The sequence below is a fragment of the Adiantum capillus-veneris genome, chromosome 27, assembly GCF_014529385.1.
Source record: "Adiantum capillus-veneris isolate H3 chromosome 27, ASM1452938v2, whole genome shotgun sequence".
NCBI lineage: Eukaryota > Viridiplantae > Streptophyta > Polypodiopsida > Polypodiales > Pteridaceae > Adiantum > Adiantum capillus-veneris.
Genome location: NC_140957.1, coordinates 115849773 through 115871063, shown reverse-complemented (window position 1 = coordinate 115871063; position 21291 = coordinate 115849773). Strand labels below are relative to the sequence as shown.

The 21291-nt window shown below is 39.6% G+C and overlaps 1 pseudogene; it reads right to left on the bottom strand.

Annotated features, from left to right (window-relative positions):
• Window positions 1-14985: 14985 nt before the first annotated feature.
• Window positions 14986-15876, bottom strand: LOC147422615 (uncharacterized; annotated as a pseudogene).
• Window positions 15877-21291: the final 5415 nt, after the last annotated feature.

Genomic DNA, 21291 nt, shown 5'->3' with positions numbered 1-21291 from the left:
AGGACTCGACGTCATATCAATCTCCAAGACTTCCCTCTTGGACATGGTATGGCTCCATACAACCTATTGGAAGACATGAGAGGTAAGGGTCCTGATATCTCATGGCCTCAGTTTCTTGCATTATGCCCACAAGTTAGGAGGGATTTAACAAAGGCAGTTAGCACTAGGAGAAAGGTAAAAGAGAGTGTGCCTGTTGTAAAAATTGCACATGCTGAAATGAATGAGGATATTACACCTGTGCTAGATTGTTACATCAAAGGAAGATTGGTTAGGAAAGGTCTGGTGGATGGGGGTGCACAAATTTGCATCATGACAGAGGGACTCATGCAAAAACTAGGCATGCACATCCATGAGACACCTGAAATTAAAGTCAAGATGGCAAACAATAGCAAAGCTAGGTGTGTAGGCATTTGTAAAAATGTCTCTGTGGAGGCCTTTGGCATTAAGAAGGCAGTGGATTTCTATGTCATGTCTACCAAAGGAAATGGTTATCCATTTATCCTAGGGAGACCATGGCTAATGAAAATGCGAGCTTTGCAGGATTGGGAGAGTGGAAAGCTAATTTGCAGGAATGACAATCATAAGAAGGTTGTCTTTGACATGAAGGAGCAAAGCCAAGAGGAGCTCCATGAAGAATCATCTCAAAGTGAGACGGAGGAAGGCTGGACCGATAGCACTTCAGAAGGAGAAAGTAGCGGCAGCATTATTGAAGAGGAGTCTTCCATCGAAGTCATGGGGGTAAGGTTTAATCCAAACAACCAAGAGACCTCTTGCCCAGGTTTGGAAGAGGTAGGTTCCCAAGAGAACCAAAATGTCCAAGATGAAGGAATGTTAGAAGGTATGTTGTCTACAACACTTACAAAGGACGAAAGAGAGGAGTTCAAATGTGTGCTAAGGAAATTTCCTAGGCTTTTTGCTAAAGACTACACCGATGTGCGTGGAGTAGATGCTGTTCAACACAAAATTGAGTTGAAGCCAGAGGCCACACCTAAGGCTCAGAAGCTACGAAGGCTAGGAGTCATCAAGGAGCACGCTTTACTCAAGGAGGTAAGAAAGCTTCTAGTAGCAGGTTTCATTTATCCAGTGGAGAATTCAGAGTGGGTCTCTCCCGTTGTTGTCACTCCTTAGAAAAATGGCAAGTGGAGGGTGTGTGTGGATTACCGTCCACTCAATGAAGCAACAAAAAGAGATCACTTTCCCCTCCCATTTCAAGATGAGATACTAAATGAGGTAGCTGGTCATGAGAAGTACACTGTGTGTGATGGCTACTCAGGTTACTTTCAAATAGGTATCGCATTGGAAGATCACTTAAAAACAACCTTCATCACTCCTTGGGTTTGTTATGCTTTTAGAGTCATGCCATTTGGTCTAACAAATGCTCCTGCAACATTCCAACATTTCATGAACATGGTGTTTCAAGCATTCTTTGGAAAGTCAATTAGGGTGTTCATTGATGATTTCTGCATTTATAGCTCAAAATCATTGCATCTACAAAGGGTAGAAGAAGGTTTAAAGAAGCTCTATGACATGGGAGGTCAACTCAACCCCGACAAATGTCACATAGGTGAGGATGAAGTGATCTTGCTTGGTCACAAGGTTTCCTATAAAGGCATTGAGGTGGATCCTTCAAAGGCAAAGGCTCTTATTGAGCTCCCATCACCCAAGAATCTCAAAGAGGTCATCTCATTCATTCAAAAGGTAAGTATATGTCATGCTTTATTCACTTAGCTTCGGAGTTGCTTCATCCTTTGCAAAAGTTGACACAACAAGTAGAATTTGCATGGTCTTATGAGCTTGAAGAGTACTTTTGTAACATTAAAGTCATTTTGTCAGAGCTACCAACACTCATGCCTCCTTGTTGGGAGTACACATTCTTTGTTAGCTCTAGTGTTGGGAAAGAAACAATTGGTGTGGTTTTGCTACAACAAGATCCCCACAGTACGAGAATGCGACCCATCTACTTTGCTAGTAGGGTCATGAATGCTTTAGAGAGAGGCTACACAGAGGCAGAACTCATGATGCTTTCTCTCATGTTTGCGGTGAGAAAGTTTAGATCCTACCTGCTACCAAAACCTTTTGTAATTCTCACTGCAGAAAATTTGTTCCCTTGGGTGTCATCTCAAATGAATCTTAGTACTAGGATCTCAAAGTGGATTATGGAGTTGCAAGAGTTTCAATACTCTTTCAAAGTAGAAGATAGTGTGCGTACACAATTGGCATGGATCCTTACTTATAGGGTACATGAGAAGGAGATTAAGGTGCCTGAAGTAAAGACCCTACCATTTCCACCACCTAAAAGTATTCCTAATGCTTTTACCTTGTTCTTTGATGGAGCTTTTCGACGAGCCACAGGAAAAGAAGGGGGAGGGCTAGTATTGCTCAACCCAAGTGGAGAGGTGGTCATGAAAGAGAAGGTCAATCTACCAGGTTCAACTAGCAACAATGAAGCAGAATACGACACACTACTTCATGGTTTAAAGATATGCATTGACCAAGGTATACAACGTCTCATGGTAAAAGGGGATGCACTTCTCATTGTGAAGAAAATTTTAGGCATTTGCGCATGCAAGAATGAAAGCTTAAGGACAAAAGTTCATGCCATTCATAGGATGTTTAATCAATTTGAAGAAGTGCAACTATATCATATTCCTAGGAAACAGAATGAAGATGCCGATTTACTTGCACAACAAGCAGTTACATGTGTTGAGAAAGAAGTGCAGGTCATCATGGTGGCAGCAACTGTCAAGCAACCGAGATACCAGGGATTGGAGTCATTGACTCCCATTATTAGCTACATTTTGGAGGGTGAGTTTCCACAAGACTTCACGAAGGCTCAGAAGAGGAGACTCATGAAAAAGGCAAGCGCGTATCTCTTTCTAGAAGGATCCCTCTACCAAAGAGGGAAGGATCAAGTGTGAAGAAGAGTACCAACTATTGAGGAAATCCCAGCCATTCTAAAAGGTTTGCATGAGGAAGCGTGTGGTGGTCATTTTGCACAGGAACTCACTGCAAAAATGATTTTTCTTGCCGGATATGTTTGGCCAAGCTTGCACATTGATGTTCAACATTGGTGTAAAAGCTGTCACAACTGTCAGATTAATGGAAGAAAGCGTCTGTTATATGGTCCACGTCAGTTAGTCCTTGCAAATGGTCCATTTGAAAAATGGGGCATTGATGCTATGGGTCCATTGCCTAGGACTAAAAATGAGAAATCGTATATCTTGGTGGCCGTAGACTACATGACAAGATGGGTAGAAGCACAAAGTGTGGCAAAGGTAAATGAGAGGACAGTGAGCAAATTTATCTACACTCACATTTGTTGTAGATTTGGCACACCTTTGGAGATTGTTTCTGATAATGGTCCAGAATTTAGAAAGGGCTTGCTCACAGAAGTCTGTGAAGAACTTCAAATTCTACATCGTCAAAGTACACCCTACTATCCCCAATCCAATGGTCTGGTAGAAAAAGCTAATGGTTTCATTGCAGGTATCATTAGAAAGATGGTGAGAAACAAGACAAAGTTGTGGGATGACTTCTTGGATGGTGCCTTGTGGGCGTATCGAACCACGTCTAGGGAAGCCACGGAGTTTACACCATTTCACTTGGTCTATGGTCAAGAGGCTTTACAACCAATTGAGCTCAACATTCCAACAATGCGTCTTCATGGCAAAGCAGCACAAGATGATCAAGAAGCATGGATGGATTGACTTCTTACCTTAGCTGAGCTTGAGTGGAAAAGAGAAGTAGCATACGAGTGCTACAAGAGGAAAGCTACACAGGCGAAGGAGAAGCTTGACAAGAAACTAAAGGACAAAGGCATCAATGAAGGAGATCTTGTACTAAGGTATGACAATCGACTCGATAATCGTTTTGATGCCAAATTTGAAACTAGATGGCAGCGTCCATACATAGTTAAGAAGGCTTTCAATTCAAGTTACTATCAACTTATGGACTTGAATGGGAAAGAGCACTCCAGGAAGGTAAACGAGTATAGCTTGAAGCCTTATTTGAGTCGCCTTCTACCAAAGGATCTACCAAAGATTTGTCAAAGGGAAGTTGTCTCATGTAAGTATTGTTACATAAAGCATGAGTGTAACTCCAACCAAAATTCTGAGGGGCCAAACAATGAAGATCTCGTTAAGGACTCTGAAGCACTCTCTTTGGAAAAGATATTTTATAATGGTACATATATATACCATCATCCTGGGGGAGGGCTAATGATAGCCATTTTTCGGCTTTCCATAATTGCCATAGTAAGCTACCTCACCCTATCAAATCACTCAAACATTTTGTTTATCCCTACCATTTCACTGTACATAGGCGTGTGTGAGTTAGAGGACTTTTCCCATATCTTCTTAAAAACCCTCAATTAGCTAGTCACTGGGCTAGTTGAGCCAAAAAATAAAAAAAATAAGTATATCATGGCCCATTTGTGTGTAAATATTTCATTGTATATAGGGCCTAAATATAAGGATTTTTCATAATTATTTTGGTATTTATTTAAATATTTATACTTAGGTGTGTGTTATTTATGCTATGTACATTGATTCACCATTACCATATTTTTTCTTACCATTTTGCATACTCTTTATTCCATATAAAAATAATTTCATGCAAGCTTCTTTTATTTTTGGTGTAACTCCATCCCAACAAAAATCCAAAAAAACTAGTTCTATTTATGTGTATATTTTTTCACTATTGTGATTTTTTCTTTCCTACATCTATTCTCTATTACTCTCATAAATTAGACCACAAAAAATATTCATCTTTTTATGGTAGACTTATAATGAGAGAGATTTATTTTGACCCCTTTATATATTTTTCACCTATATTACTTATATTTGACATGTACATATTTTTTTAGACCCCTCAATATTTGATTTTCTTAGTTGTACTATTCACTTATATCATGATCTCAACGATATCTTCAATTATAGACCTACCAAATAAGGTCAAGGGTATTTGGCATGCATGCATGCACCATGGGGAGCTCACTCTTGGAGGTATTCAAAAGAATCATCCAAAGAAGGACCTCACAAGGACCTTGTGCAGTGGAAAAAACAGTCGGTTTTGCTGAATTTTTAAAGATCACATGCTCCCCGAATTTGAAAAGGTGATACAAGCAAAAGTTGTAGCTCGTAAGTTGAACTTTCACCTCAAATTTTTTCATATTTTTTTGAGCTACGAGCTGTGAGCTATGATTTTATTGGTGGACCCCAGTTTGCCCATGCTATGCAGCCACACTCCCTCTTCCACTTTATCATTGTCCTCTTTCACACACACTCCTCCCTCTCCTTCCCATTCCCAAACCTGCAACTCCCATGTCCTAATTCACCCTCTTCACCATTGCCACTTCTCTCACACCTCCATAGCCTTCATTCTCCATTTCTACACCCTAGATGTCCCCGTTTCTCTCTACATATATGTCCATATTACCATACTCTCTTCAGCTTTGTAAAGAACTTCAAAAAATCAGCAAAAATCCGAGGTTAACCTCTGCAAATGAAGGCTTTATCATGAATTTCCAAGGTTTGAAGATAACGTAGCTTCATCGACACGAGTTACTTCGCCATGCTGACGGCTTCTTCTACCAGTGCTGTAAAGAGGTGAATGTCAACTTCTCCAAGCTTCAACCTTGCTTTACAAGCTTATCCCTTCTCTAACTTTTCTCATCATATATCTCATGATTTGGTGAATGATTTTATAAATATTTTTTAGTGATAATTACTAACTACTAACCACTAACCTTATTGTAAAATGCACCCTCTACTAGAGTAGGCACTCCGAAATTATTCACTCAATCCTCTCTCCTTTCATCCTCAATAATTCTCTTCCCTTGAGCCCACATCCATGTGACTCAAAGGACAAGAGAGACCCACCCTCATTAAAAATAAATAAAAATATGCATAATCTTTTATTCCTTCAAATAAACTTGATTAGGACTAATCCTAATCGGGGCTTCTAAAACCTATAAATAGAGCCCTTCTCTCCCTTGTAAATCATCACATGATCACACTACACCACACCATTCTCAACACATAACACACCACTCTTCAAACCTAGTTGTGTAGAGTGTGTGCATCGTAAGTGCTCTATTCCATCATTACACATAGGTGTATGTAGAAGCTTGAAGTTAGTTATGCCATCTAGAGGAGTGGAGTGTATGCCATACTCTTCACCACACTTGTAGCCTACTCTTGTGCATAAATAAGATTTATAGTTTTGAGTGCAATTGTATGTTGCAACTACGACTCTTCTCTCCAAATTGACTTGATAAGTTGGCTAATCAGGTGGTTGAAGGTATATTGTCCTTGAAGTTTGTTGTGCCATTTCATGCTTGGTGGTTTGAGGGCTTGTTGAATTGTTTGCCTAAAAGGTAAATTGTAAGAGGGTGCTCGGTGAGAGGGCTCTTGTTACCCTAAGACAATTTGTGTATTGGCAACAAGGTCAAGTTTTGTGTTGTCTCTCTATTTCTCATCGAGCTTTGTGTGCATCTAGTCTTTAAGGCTAAGACTGAGTTGCTCAAGTTGATTTGTGCTCTTTATCTCTGTCTGGAGTGGTGAATGTTTGTGTTTGGTGTGTGTGGCTATCTTGCATTCCCCTCTCTTTGTGCGTTTGAGTATAAGGAGATATTATGTGCGTCCTAGTTTGCATCTACAACTAGGTGGTGCGCCTTTTCTTGTTTGGTTTCTGGCTGTGGGTTGTTGTTGTCTCTGATTGTGCTTGCCCCAGCCCCAATTGAGCAGCACGGGAGCCTCAAAGGGTGTTTAGAGGCCGCTCTTCTTGTTGCCCGCCGCGGACCGCCTCAGTATCTTAGAAAGAGATTGCACGAATGAAGCCTATGTACCTGAACCCTTTTTCGAGCATTTGTTTGAGCCATTTGAGTGTACACGAATTAGCGACAATGGATGTATGTGTAAATACGTCTATGCCTACTCAATTTTTCAATGAGGACGGCTATGACATAATTTCCATCCAAATGATCTCAACCCTCCACATTGAAGAAAAAATTCAAGTACCCAAGGACTTGATGAAAGCTCAACAAGTCTTTTCAGACCTCTACTATGATGGAACAGATGAGTTAGAAGAACACTCAGCTACGTCAGAAGATTCGGGGTCGGAAAAAGAACATGTAAGAGCTAATCTACTCATGGAATGAGGGAAGGCAAAGTTTTTTGACTTTCCTAACCAGAAACCGAGAAGACAAAACTAATATAGACAAAAAAGAGACACGAGAATATTGAAAGCTAGACCTATGCCATCAGTCTCCAGTAGAACATAGTTCTTGATGTAGATAGATGCACATGATTGTGTTAAGGACAAAATCACTGGTAGATATCCTTTTAATGAAGAACATGAAACGACAAAAACGTCGAGAAAAACGAGAAATGAAACTCAAGCGAAGCCAAAGAAAGAGGACAAGGAGTCAACCAGGACACGAGTTGAGCGGAACAAGAAGTATCAAGAGTTGAAAAAAGCTCTAAAGGAGATATATACGACCGAAATGAAAACCACGGAAGAGGATGGTAAAGATGTAATGAGTGTTCCATCCCGTTACAAGAAATATACTCTCCAAAATAAAAAAATCATAGTCGAACAACTTGTTAGAGAACTACAAAAACAAGGCGAGTCCTATGAAGGCTTGAAAACGCAAAATAGATAGATCTCGCTGAACTAGGAGAAGAGCCTAGGCTTGCCTACATTGCAAATGACTAACAGAGGAAGGAGAAGAGCTTTTGTTAATCTTACTAAAAGAATACGGAGATATCTTTGCTTGGTCTTACAAGGATCTCAAGGTTGTTGATCCAAAAATATGTCAACAAACTATACCCATGAGAGATGATGCGAAACCAAGTAGACAAAGGCCATACACATACAATGAAACATCATAAGAGATTGAAAAACTAAAGGAAGCCGAATTCATTTATGAAATTGAACACACAGACTGGGTGTCTCCAATTGTGGTAGTACCCAAGAAGAATGGAAAATTACGAGTGTGTATCAACCTCAAGAAAGTGAATGCAACTACCATTAGAGATACCTTTCCTCTTCAAATCACTGAGCATGTTTTAGAACGAGTTGCAGGTAAAGAAGCTTACAGCTTTTTAGATGGAATTTCGAGATACAATCAACTTTTGGTTGACCCAAAAGATCAGCATAAAACTTCTTTTGCAATGGAATGGGGTATTTTTGCCTATCGGGTTATGCCTTTTGGGTTAACTAATGCTTCTTCCACCTTTCAAATATTGATGAGCCATGATTTGAAAGAATATCTTAGGAATTTCTTGGAAGTATATATGGATGATCTATGCGTGCATTCATCAATCCGGGTTGATCATTTTGAACACCTCAAAAAGGTATTCGAAAAATGTAGACTTTATAGGATTTGCTTAAATCTTGAAAAGTGCACATTTCTGGGTATACAAGGAAAAATTCTTGGACATATAGTGTCTAAAAATGGAATAGCTACTGATATGGACAAAATTCATGTTATTGCTAATTTGCCTAGACTGACAATAGTCAAAGGGGTTCAAGCCTTCATGGCACATTGTGGATATTACAGATGATTCATTTACATGTACGCTATAATTACAAAACCCATGTATAGCTTGATTACACACTTTGAATGGACTGAGACATGTGAAGAATCCTTCATGAAGCTTAAGAAATCTCTCACCTCAGCTCCACTGTTGAAAGCACCAGATTGGAATAAGATATTCCATATACATGTAGATGCTTCCAATTTTGCCATCGGGTGTATACTAGCTCAACCAGGAGACGAGAAAATTGATTTTCAACAGTTGAATATGGCAGAAAATAATTATACCACCACCGAAAGGGAAGCATTAGGAATGATCTATGCCGTAAAAAAGTATAGACATTACCTATAAGCCAACAAATTTGTGTTCTTTGTGGACCATGCACCAAGCCTTATTGTACTTGGTTAACAAGACATGCCACACAGGAAGAATAGTAAGATGGTTCATCATTCTTCTTGAATTTGATTTCACTGTGGTTGTAAAAAAGGGCACCACACCAAAGAGTAGATCGTTTGTCAAGGATTGTGTCAGGAGAATCACCTAAAGGGATAGACGATGATGGGACGATGATCTACTAGATGCATATCTGTTCTTCGTGGAAATGATACCTCGATGGTCAGAAAATATGTTATCATTGATGACCATAGCTCAAGTGGATTCACAAATACCACTTCCTATACAATTGGATTAATTGAGCAATTGGCTATGTATCAATTGCTAGCTGGAAGGTTTTACAAAAGAAATCGGGATGGAATATTTCTTTTATGCATTAATCCTGAGGAGAAAACCCAATACCTAAGTCAAGCACATATTACCATAGTAGACTTCACTTTGCGAAGATCAAACCATGCGACGAATCTTGAGACTTGGGGTATTTTGGCCAACTATGAGGAGCGATGTTTGCTCTTTTGTAAAGGAATGTCCTCAATGTCAAAAACAAACACCCATACCCCATGTAACGTTGTTCCAAATGTCACATGTTCCTAAGTGGAGTAACTATTTAGTTACTTACTTCTCAAGCCAAACATTTCTTGAGAATATGAGTAAACGCTGTCAAAGAGCAATTGAAATTAAAGCAAGAGATTATGCTCTTATTGGAAATTAATTGTATCCGAGGGGTAAGGAACAAAATATTCCAATTATAGAACAAGCACATGCTGGATTAGCTGGAGGTCACTTTTCTAGTGAGACCACTGCAAGAGAAATCTTAATGGTAGGCATATGGTAGCCAACACTTTTTGCAGATGCCAAAGAGTATGTTCGGAGGTGTGATGCTTGTCAATGAGCAAAAATACCAACCCGTGTAGATAGCATGCCCTTAAGACCAATGATGGGGGCTAGAGATTTCACCAAATGGGGTATAGATTTTGTTGGGCCAATACAGTCACCTGCTTATAGAACCCAAGGTCAATATATCATTGTAGCTACATACTATTTGACCAAGTGGGTCAAGGCTAAAGCAACTCAAAAGAATGATGCCAGAATCACTACCGCATTCTTAGATGAGTATGTGTTCACAAGATATGGTCTGCCAATAGAAATTGTCAGTGATCGAGGAACTCATTTCCTCAATGAGGTAATCGAGTATCTGCTTAATGAATTTATGGTCATCCATAACAAATCAGCTCCCTATCACCCACAAGCAAACGGACAAGATGAGCATACGAATAAAATTCTTAGCGCGGTATTGACTAAAGTGGTTAGTTTAGGAAGGACAAATTGGGAAATGAATCTCCATGCAGCTCTATGGGCTTATCGAGTTTCATTCAAAATAGCTTTAAATGCGACAACCTTTAACCTTGTTTATGGTCTTGATGCCATACTGCCAATAGAGTTTCTATTGCCGACACTAAGGGTAGCTAAGGATCTTGAGTGGACTGGACATGAATTGTCAGAAAGACTTGAAGATTTAGAGAAGCTAGATGAGCAAAGGCTAACTGCTGTAGCTCACATCTATGCACAAAAGCGGAAACAAAAATAGTTTTTTGATTTACATCTAATTACAAAAATCTTCAAAAAAGGGGACTTAGTTTTAGTCTATTCCCTTAAGCAACACATTCCCAAGTTTAAGGAAAAGGGAAATAGATCGTTTATCATTGAAGATGTATCTCCAAATGGAGCAGTTAAGTTATCCACCCTAGATGGTGAACCGATGGCTAATTGGATTAGTGGATGTCATTTAAAGAAGTACAGTTTTCCACTAACCAATGAATTGCTAGAAAGAATTCATGCAACCAAGCAAAGGAAGATAAAACGACAGCATGTTATTGATGAAGCCCAGGAGGAAGCTTGGCTTCGAGAACTCAAAAGGAAAGTTGCTCTCAAGAATCAACAAATACATATTCCCATCAACACCCTGGAAATAGATGATCGACAATGGCAATTGCCGAAAGATGCAATGTCAACAGATGATGAATGGCTAGATGGAATGGACCTTCGCATCGAAATACAGCCTGTCATAGTACACCTCATCGTCCCCACACATGGAGACATCCATAACCATTTGGCCTGTCACTTTTTCATAAAGGAGAGATTTGGATGATCTTAAAGTTTATGCTTGCTCTGTAAGGATAGCATCCTCTGATATCATGTCTTGCTCCCTCTCAACCTCCTTGTTTGCTTTGATATCCTGGGCCTTTCTTGTCTCACATTGATGTGTAACATCTTCAATGACAACCCCTGAATTCTTTTGCTGCCGGGAAGGGGGGATATTTGAAATTTGGAAGGCCCTAAGATCCTCACTATGAATGAGCTCAAGAGCCTTATCAAACTTGTACCTCAACCTTGACACAAGCACAAAATCTTTCCTCATCAATGTGACCCTGTGAGAAAATGCAGTTGCAATGTAGCTATCATTCATAAAGTTTATAAGGAAATCCTCAGCAGCCTCCTAAAGGCACATCAAGGCTTGAGATTGCCACCTTACTGAAACAAAGGTTTTGATATTCATCATGCTCACAAGTTTATCTAATATTTCTTTGACAACTCTCAAGAAGGGTAGCTTTGGAATAAGAGACAATTAGACTTCTGTGCTTTCCTTATCTCCCTTAGAGATTTGACTTGATAATTCAATCGCTTCCTAGTAGTAGCCCTCTGACGAGGTTGTGTAGGTGGTTTCTCTTCTTTCTTCCCAACTAATTCTTCTTGGTTGTCATCATCATCTTTCTCTGAATTTTTTGGAGCTTGGTAAACTTTTCTTGCTTTTTTCTTTGTCCTTGCCATTTGATGGTCAGAAAGTGCTTTGTTCTTTCCCACAAAATTAGCCAAAACAAGGCCCACGGGAAGTTCAACAGACTCCTAAAATGTCCTGAACAATGCAATAAGAGGTCCTTCCACATTCTAGAAGATCTCGCTATCGCGTTGTGATGGAGGTTGAAGAAATACCACAGGACGTGATAAGGGGTCCTCCCATATTCTGGAAGTGCTCGCTATTGCGTCATGAGGGAACTTAAAGAAATATCGTAGGAAGCGATAAGAGGTCCTTCGACCACAATCTGGAAGTGCTTGCTATCGCGTTGTGTGGGAACTTGAAGACATACACCAAGAAGCGATAAGAGGTCCTCCCACAGTCTGGAAGTGCTCGCTATCGTGTCGTGCGGGAAGTTGAAGTAATACCGTAGGACGCAATCAGAGGTACTCTTGAAGTTTGGAAGCTCTCGCTATCACGTCGTGCGGAAAGTTGAAAGCAATAATTGGAGAGAAAATCTCACAGAATGCGATAGTAGGTATTTTCAATGTTTGAAACTACCTGCTATCACGTCGCTTGGGCAGGTTAGATGAAATATTGCAAAAGGGCGTGTGTGGGTTGATGAGGAAAATGCAACATAAGATTAAAGAAGAGATGCGGAGGATGCTAGGTACAAAACGATGCGAACGTGTTGTTTGGGGGAGATGAAAAATGAACACGTGACATGAGCTTTTTATACATCCGACCATCCGTACAGTGTTTGTTGCAATTTTTCCACGTGGCATGTGTGCATGAGTGACACGTGTCAATAATGGTCATTTTTTACCCCTTATATAAGCTTGATCTTGTATTTTTTTGGCGTGTTATTTTTAGTTTGTGCCACACGACGCTTCAATTTAAGCTTTTAAGCTCTCTAGTTCTCTCACTTCAACTCTATTTCAGAGCTCTCTCTCCTTATCCATCACACGTGTCTTGCACGCCGCAAGGGTGGGTGTTTGCAAAGTTTTCCTCATTGCACTATCTCTTTGTTTGGGTTGTATTGCCACGTTCTTAACCACATGCACGATGCGATAGCCGTAGCCAGCAGAGTGTGGCTCGTTCCTCTATCGCTCCGTTTTGGTTTTGCTTCCACGGCCTAAGCCTCTGCACGAAGCGATAGGAGTATTTAGCAGGATCTTGCTCGTGGCTCTATCGCTCCATTTTGGTCTTGCTTCCTTGCCTTCAACTCTTTTCAACCGAATCATGAGTGAAGGTCGTGAAGAGATTTTAGAGGAGAGTTCAAGTGAGAAGCTCTTGGTTGCTGTCATGGATAATGGTGACATGGAATTGTACACCAAGGCATATGAAATATTCAATCCTTTGTTTGATCTTGCAGTGATGATAGACAAATTGAAGGACTTTTTGTCAGAAGAATTTAGAGAGTTTGAAGAGACAATTGAGGGTAAGTGTTTGGTGTTGGATGGTAAGACTTATTGCCATCTAACTGAATTTACTACCAACTCAATTGAGAAAGGCAAAGTAACAAGGAGGTGTGAAAGACTTTCTAAGAAGACTTCATTTATTTGTCCACCTGCCATTTCTTGTCAATTACATTCAAATCCTTGCAACCTTGTTCCAAAAGAAGTTGCCTTTCTTTTATTTTTGTTTCTTAAAGTTGATATGCAAGGCAATGGTGATGAAGTGAAAGATACAGACAAAGAGGGAAAAAATACAAATGTTTCCACAGTCTTGTAGCTTGAGAAAAGTGAAGTTCTAGAGGAGGAGGAAATTGATGCTGCAACTGAGGAGCAGGAGAGTTCAAATTTTATGTGGCTCAATTTAGAGCTAGTACTGTCATTAGTGAGCCCATATAGGAGGTAGAGGTGTCTGAGGCCTCCCTTATTGTTCCAAACCTTCCATAATTCTATATTAATGGAAAAGAGTATATACCTCTCCATCATATTCAATGTCTACTTAATATGAGGGAGGACTACTGTATTGCAATCATTTTTGAAGCTTATGAGGTGGCCAAAGATTTCATTGACACAAAAGAAGAGTCAAAAGAGGAGTTTTTGGCACTTGATCTTCAAACATCCAATAAATTATTTCTTCCTGCTCCTGATGCACTTTCTCTATGCATGAATAGAGTGGAAGAGGAGAAACCTACTCTCAAAGATGAGGATTTTGAGAAGAGACTTGTTGAGCTTGGCATCCAATCTTTTGGCAGATACTTTAAGCTAAAGGAACTAAGGATGTTGACATAAGAGAGATGACTGGATCATGCAATCTCCTTCAAGAAAAAGTTATTGCAGAGGATGAGTTGCAAAAGGTAGATTTACTTTCACCTTGATCTCCCTTCCTGAAATCTTCCCTTTTTTAAAGTTTTTTTTAATTACTCATTATTTCTTGTTTTGCAGATTGAACTCCTTGACAAAGACAATTTTCTTGGGAGAGCTAAAGGCTCAAGAGGGAAAGCAATAGAGGGCACTTCAAGAAGGTATGCCTCCTCTCTCATGCACTACATGCCTACATTGGATAGGGACACCTTCTGTGATTTTCACATGCAGTATTTTGAAGATCCTGAGTTGCCAATATTTGACCTGAAGATATTGTCATGGTTTATGGGGTACATTCCTCTTAAAATCAATGCAAACAAGATCATGCTACTTGAGGGAGCTACAACACTCAGAATATTTGGGTATGCTGCAGGATTCAATGCCTCAAGACCAGGATACTTTCTTTGCTACTCTAGATATGTAGCAGCAGTAGCTAAGAGACAAATGTCAACCTTCTTGGGGGCTGTAAAAGAAGAAAGTTTTTGAGATATAGGGGTGACATACCTAGTGATACAAAAAGAAATTCAAAAACTGATGTAAAATTGACAATGTTTTGCGTAAAAATATCTTTTTTGAATTTGAATCTCTTTAGAAAGACTCAATACAAAGTTTCAAAGTGAAGCATTAACCTTCATTTGTGGTTGAGCAGCATGGTTGTTTGATCTGATCTGTTCTAATTGCCTCCTATAGAACCAATTGAAGAATTCATTTAGTGCATTGCTCCTTCTTTGTCCCCCTCCCTGTCTCGTACATCTGAAAAATGAAGTCCTCACGTGATAGTGAGATTTTTCCATTCGTGAGTATTCCATGTTGCAAGGGGTCCTTGTTTTGCAAAATATGTTCCATTTAGGTACATAATATGCTAAAAATTAAGAAAAAAGGTTAGTTGAGCTCATAGATGCAATGTAAAATACTTTTCAGAGTTTAAAAAGTAATTAAATAATTACCAAGTAATATATAATGTCTTTTGCTCCCCAAGCATCTGCGATAGCAGTTATTAAAAGATTTATTGTCTTTTTAAAGTCATCTGCATAAGTCGTAGAGCTAACTTGTTGTCTCAAAACTTTTAAAAAATTGATGAGATTCTCCCACACTTCCATGTGTTTGTTGGCTACATATGGTCTACTTTTGACATTGGTTGCTATTACACAAAGATCCTTCCAGCAGTTCCACATAGCGTCAACTTGTTTGTTGTCATGGTTGCTCAAAAATATTTTGGCTTTTGCTCCACCCATTGAAACATCTTGCAAAACATCACCCGTTCCTTTTGAAAGAGTACGATCATTTTTTAGATGCACTTGACCACCATGAAAACCCATTCATGAGAGCAAAGCCTCACATTTTTCTATGCACTCGTCTGCAAGTTTACTTGGCTTTATAGAATATGCATAATCGAGATGGAGTCGAAGTAATTTGTCCAAGATTCTAATCTCTGCATGCATTGTACATATATGTACATTTTTTAAATCTGTTGTTAGAATTGGATGCTAAATCATAGAAGATGGGTATCTATGACGTTCACACTATTTCTCGATGGTGGTTTTCCAATCTCATGTTGTGCAACCCATCCTTTTGTTCTCGTGCTTGGCATGCAATATCGACATGGATACTTGGTATTGGCACCTCCACATACACCAAACATGCACTTCAATGCTTTTAGGTCATCACTCAAGTGCCATTCTACAATAAAGTCACCCATGTGATCTACACGGAGTTGTTCACCTACATTTTGGTCCTGTATAATAGAAGGGATGTCAGTCTGCAAAAAGAGCCATTTCAATGTATCGTGATTTTCTACTAGTATTTGAGCTGCTCCGATCCACCAAAGCTCCATTTTTTATTGAGTTTTGTGGTATGGGGAATCAAGCTTACCTTGGCTATAATCCAATGCTCTATTCATTAGGGATATGGACACTCTTTCCATTTTTTGACATTTGTGAATTTGAGCTTCATCCAATTTCATAACAAATATAAGTTTTCCTTCACAATCTACTTCTCACATGTTATAGTATCTCACCATAGCAGATTGAACTTTTTTTATACTCATCCAAATGTTATTAAAAACATTATACTCAAAAGAAGTTTTTTTTTTTGCTTTTTGTATGGCATCGTTCCTTCTATATGATAGTACTTTCCAAAATGTTCGGGTATTTCTTTGTTTAACAGAGTCCTTACTTTCCCAACATTGAAGGTTGGACCAATAAACCCATATCTTTCAGTAAATTTTGAAATACCAATTTCTTTTGAGTTCAATTTTCAAGAAGTTTCAAAAGTTTCAAAATATCACTTTTGTTCATTACCTCATTCAAAAATCTTACCCTTTCTTGAACATTGGACATATCACATCCTAAAAGGCTAGTCACATGTTCTCTAGTAATCTTTAATCTTTTTTTTCTTTGTCCAAAACCTTCTGTTAAGTTTACTACATCTCTCATTCGTTTTACTTGTGCTCTTAATCCTATTGGAGTTTCTTTTAAAGTCTAAAGCTGATGATTTTTTTGTTTTAGAGATGCTATTTGGTTTTCTAGTTCTCAAATTCTTGTTGCATTTGAAGACAAAATAGTTTTGAGATATTGAATGTAATGTGTATGATCAATGTGTAAATGAGATAACCTAGAACTATCCTAGTAAGCCATCAACCCCATCTCCAAAAAATCTCATCAAATCATGAGGTGTGTGAAAAGATGGATACCTTCTAGTGTGAGGATTTGGTGGATACAAGCTCCCATCTGTCCATATATCAATGTGTTTCTTTCCCTCGTTGCAAAGTTGTTGTGCTTCATTTGCAGTTGTAATTGGTCTTTGATAGACACTCCGTGTAGTAGCATATTCCTGGCTTAGCTTAATGTTCAAGTGAAACTTGCGGTTATCACTAATGGAAGATGTATTACTCATTGTAAGTAATGAACACATAGAAAGAAGAATGGAGATAACGTAGTAGCAGAACAAGGTGCATCAGAAAAGAAGAGAGAAAGCGCGTGAAAGGTGAGAGAGAAAAAAGAGAGGTTGAGTGATTCAAAAGTGGAAACAACTATACGCCGCCAAGTGAAGTAAATGAGAACAAATTTCGAGGTGAGATGCAAAGCAATGTGAAGAAAACGGTATCTTTTTGAATATTTAGGGATATGTACCTAGATACGCTTTAGATTGCATAGATATGTTTTAAATGACCAAAACGGTCAAATTTGGAGCTGTTTTGACCATAAAAAGCTCTGTTAATTAGTAAGTTAACCAATTCCTTACACAACCCTTTTTGAGTCGTTTTTGGCCCTAATGATAATATAGAAGGACAAGTGAGTTGTCTACGAATTTGCCTTCATGGCGATCTTCATCTTAAGCGAATTTCTGTTTGTTGTATGCGAGATGCAAATTGTGGAGGAGGGCTTAACGAAGAAGAGGTTTGTGTTGTTTTAAATACAAAAACAAATCCATCCCGTCAGCCTTGGAGGGCTTGATATTGAGGGTGTGTATATCCGGAGGTAGACGAGGGTCGGGACCATATAATGCTCTGAAAGGGCTTATCTTGGTGGAGGCTTGTACGAATGTATTGTAGGCATGAACAACAAATGGAAGGACTTGATCCCAATCCTTGTGTAAGGGGTCGATGAAAGCGGCAATCACTTGCTTAATCGTGTGATTTAGTCGCTCTGTCAGACCATTTGTCTGAGGATGATATGGGAAGGTAAACAATTGTTGTATTCCCAGACTTTGGGGAAGGACCTGGAACACCTCACCTTGAAATTGTGTTCCTTGGTCTGACAACAATTGCTGACCATGACTAAAAATTACCTTTTGTAGAAGGGCATTGGCGATTGAGGATGTGGCTGCATCAGGGAGAGTTGTGGCCTTGCACCATCGTGTAAGGTATCGATGAGGACGAGGATATAGTGGTTGCCTGCCATAGATCTGGGGAAGGTCCCATTAAATTCCAACCCACTAGCTCAAATCTTGCAAAGCATCATCTATCATCTAATCACTCACATTAGTTTGAATTGCTTTGTAAAATACATTTGTTGGGCTGGCATTGCGAGCAATGAGAACTAGCTACAGCCTCAACCTTGGAGCCCTGTGCTTCCGTTTATCCGACACCACCACCACCTGCTTGTTCCGTCACTCAAGCTTTCAATCCACCAAGACTTTGAAGAAATAAGGTGCGTTCCAAGTAACCAACCTGTAGACCCGTACCATGCTAATAAAAGAACCAACATACACTTTAGGAAAAATGCAAATATTTAAAGAGTGAATAACCATCACCAATAGGGTTACATATGTAAAATACTTTCCCAAATAAAGTAGTGTCGTAGGGTTTGCTGCAACCCTTTACAACCTTGGCCCACACTTCTTGATGTGAAGGTTGAGCTCAACTAAAGCTATACAGCTTGTATTGCTATCCCCTTGAACATAGCCCATCCATCCCAAGCCTACAAGAGGCAAATAAGCAGGCATTAGAGCGTTGGTTTAGCTGGGTGTGATGTGTCCTAGGTTGAGTGTCTCTATCAATGCTACGTGCCATTTAAATAAATCGTGGAACAGTTCCTACGTAGGCTCTAGACAAGGTAGATAAAAATTGAAAATGAGAGATAATTGACAAAAAGTGGCCGTGCACACACAGAGAGGTCTTTAACCGTTGAAGACTCATGTTACACAGGGTGAGGGTTGATCTTGATCTTGAGGGAGAGAGCGAAGAGCTAGCAGTGTCCTATTATAGACGTCTGTTAGGGGAGGGAAACGCCTGGGCGAAGAGTACATGAGAATGCGCACTTGAAATGTCTTTTATAAACTGACACATGTTCTTGTGAGAGACAAAGAGAGAACAACAGCAAGAGAGAGAGAGAGAGAGAGAGAGAGAGAGAGAGAGAGAGAGAGAGAGAGAGAGAGAGAGAGAGAGAGAGAGAGAGAGAGAGAGAGAGAGAGAGAGAGAGAGAGAGAGAGAGAGAGAGAGAGAGAGAGAGATTATTGCCATTGAACCCTGCAAGAAGAGACTGCAAAAGATAGAGGGGACTTTTAAGCAGGGAAAAGAAAAGCAACCAGAATATTGATCCCCGGGGTGTAGCAAGCCCTAATATTACCCTAATTTATTACCGCAGGGCAGGGGCGCTAGAGGCGAGAGCACTGGTACAAGGTTGGTTATATAGGATCAAGAGCGTCAGCGCCAAAAAACTGGTAGAACTCGCAGGCATTTGTTAAGTACAACATACGGTATCTGTTTCAAAGTTTCCTCATCAACTTGATGCTGATGAGCAATGGATTGTCATCGGTCATCAATGATGATGAAACATGCTGGAGTACCACCATCTTCCACGCTGAGGGAAATCAAGCAAGATCCCAAGATTGTTGGACTCTTCTCATACTTTACTGCATTTTTTAAAGTTGGAGAACACACTTTACACACACACGCACACACACACACTTGTCACTTATGACGCGAAGGTGTGCCTACTTTTCTGCTATTATAGTGGCACATTAGCTTTGTATTCCTTTTAAGTTCATGTCAGACATCAAGTGCTTGGTAATTTTTTGTTACCCACATGATCAAATCTCCACAACTCATATGGCTCACTATGATAGAAGAGGCTGCTTGTTGCAGACACACTGAATTGAAAGGAGATGCGCATACAATGCCAGAAGTGATCAAAAAATAATCCACATCAGAGAGTTGCACCATGATGAGCTTCCACAAGTAAGAGGTGCATAAGCTCAACAAACGCAAATGTGTAATTTGTATGCATGTATGATGGAGAGTCCATGTGCTTAAATTTTATGCTTGATGGTCAAGAACAATAGGGCATATGTCAAGACTCAAAATCAGATTAGAACTAGATATTGCAAAAACGACGACCATGACACTTGTCTCTTCATTTCCACCGGGGAGTAAAAACATGAGTGCATACTATAGAGGTCCACTATAGTCAACCAAAGCCCAAAAAGTTTGCTCTTCTTCTGCCACCTACTATGCGTTCCTTCTAAAAATAGTGGATTAGCATCAATAAACAATGGAACTTGCTTTTAATGTGTTGACATGTTCCACCTTACATTACCAATTTTCTGACCCCTCCCCCAAACTTGTGTCATATCCCCTGAATTTACCAATGGTATCAGTATAGCCAATGCATTAGCATTGTTGACGGACATAGCTGACCATAATGCAACCTACAGGCTTTGTTGCATGTGCCATCATACAATAATGTCTCAGAACATTAAGTCCTTTGATTATAATGAGTATAAAATAATGGATAGTACTAACGTTATAGGGACCACCCTGGACAACCCTCAACATCCTCTGGTAAACATAATAATCAAATTTTCTGGTTCTACTGAATTTTTTTCTGATTAAAAAAACCCACTGCAATGATCTATCTCAAGAGATTATACAAAGCCATATAGAGGATACCTTTTTAGGCCTTGCCTGATTTTAATCTGCTGAAACATCTGTATAGAAAGCATCCCATGTGCACCTACCAAAGTGATTCAGAATGTCTAGAATGTGCAGTGTAAGGTTGCTACTAAGCCTGCTACCATTATTTGACAACAGATAGCCAAGATGCAAAAGACAAATCCCATACCTCCTTCTCTTATCGCCTACAAAATTTTTGCAAGTGCATCTCCATAGCTCTAAGGCAGATCCATATGAGCATTACACAAGTTATCAAGGTGGACTATTGACAAAGAAATAGACATGAGAATCTTACTGCACAGCCTCTCCTACAACATTAAATGGATCTGTTCTAGCATGAAGAAAAACAGAATGGAGACCCCCTTTTCCTTGGACAGCTGCATCACCTGCCAAGACACAAGACAAAAACAAATGATGGAAAGTGTACAAATTTTCTCATATCTCTCATTTAGATAAAAGCTTATTGTGGTCCAATAGTGACGGATCCTGCAAATACATGTCATGTAGATGAGTCGCTATACCTCAAGCATTGCCAATTTAAAAACCTGGTTGTTTATTAACGCAAAAAAAGCATCCAAAACTTACCACTCTCCAGGCATAACTCCAGTTGATCATACAAAGTGACACCCAACCGAGGTCTTCAGACAATGGTGAATGTAAGTCCTTGGGTATGCAGCGTGCCATAAACTCCATGTCCTCGTGGGGGCAGTGCCGACAGAGAATGACCAGCCAACGCTGGTTCCTGAACCATGCCTCCCACAGGCCAAAATTTCTCCTGATGCACATCACGCACCTGCAAGAGCCTGAGATCAGGCGGTTAGAGGAGAGACATGATTCTTCGTGCAAAGAGATACT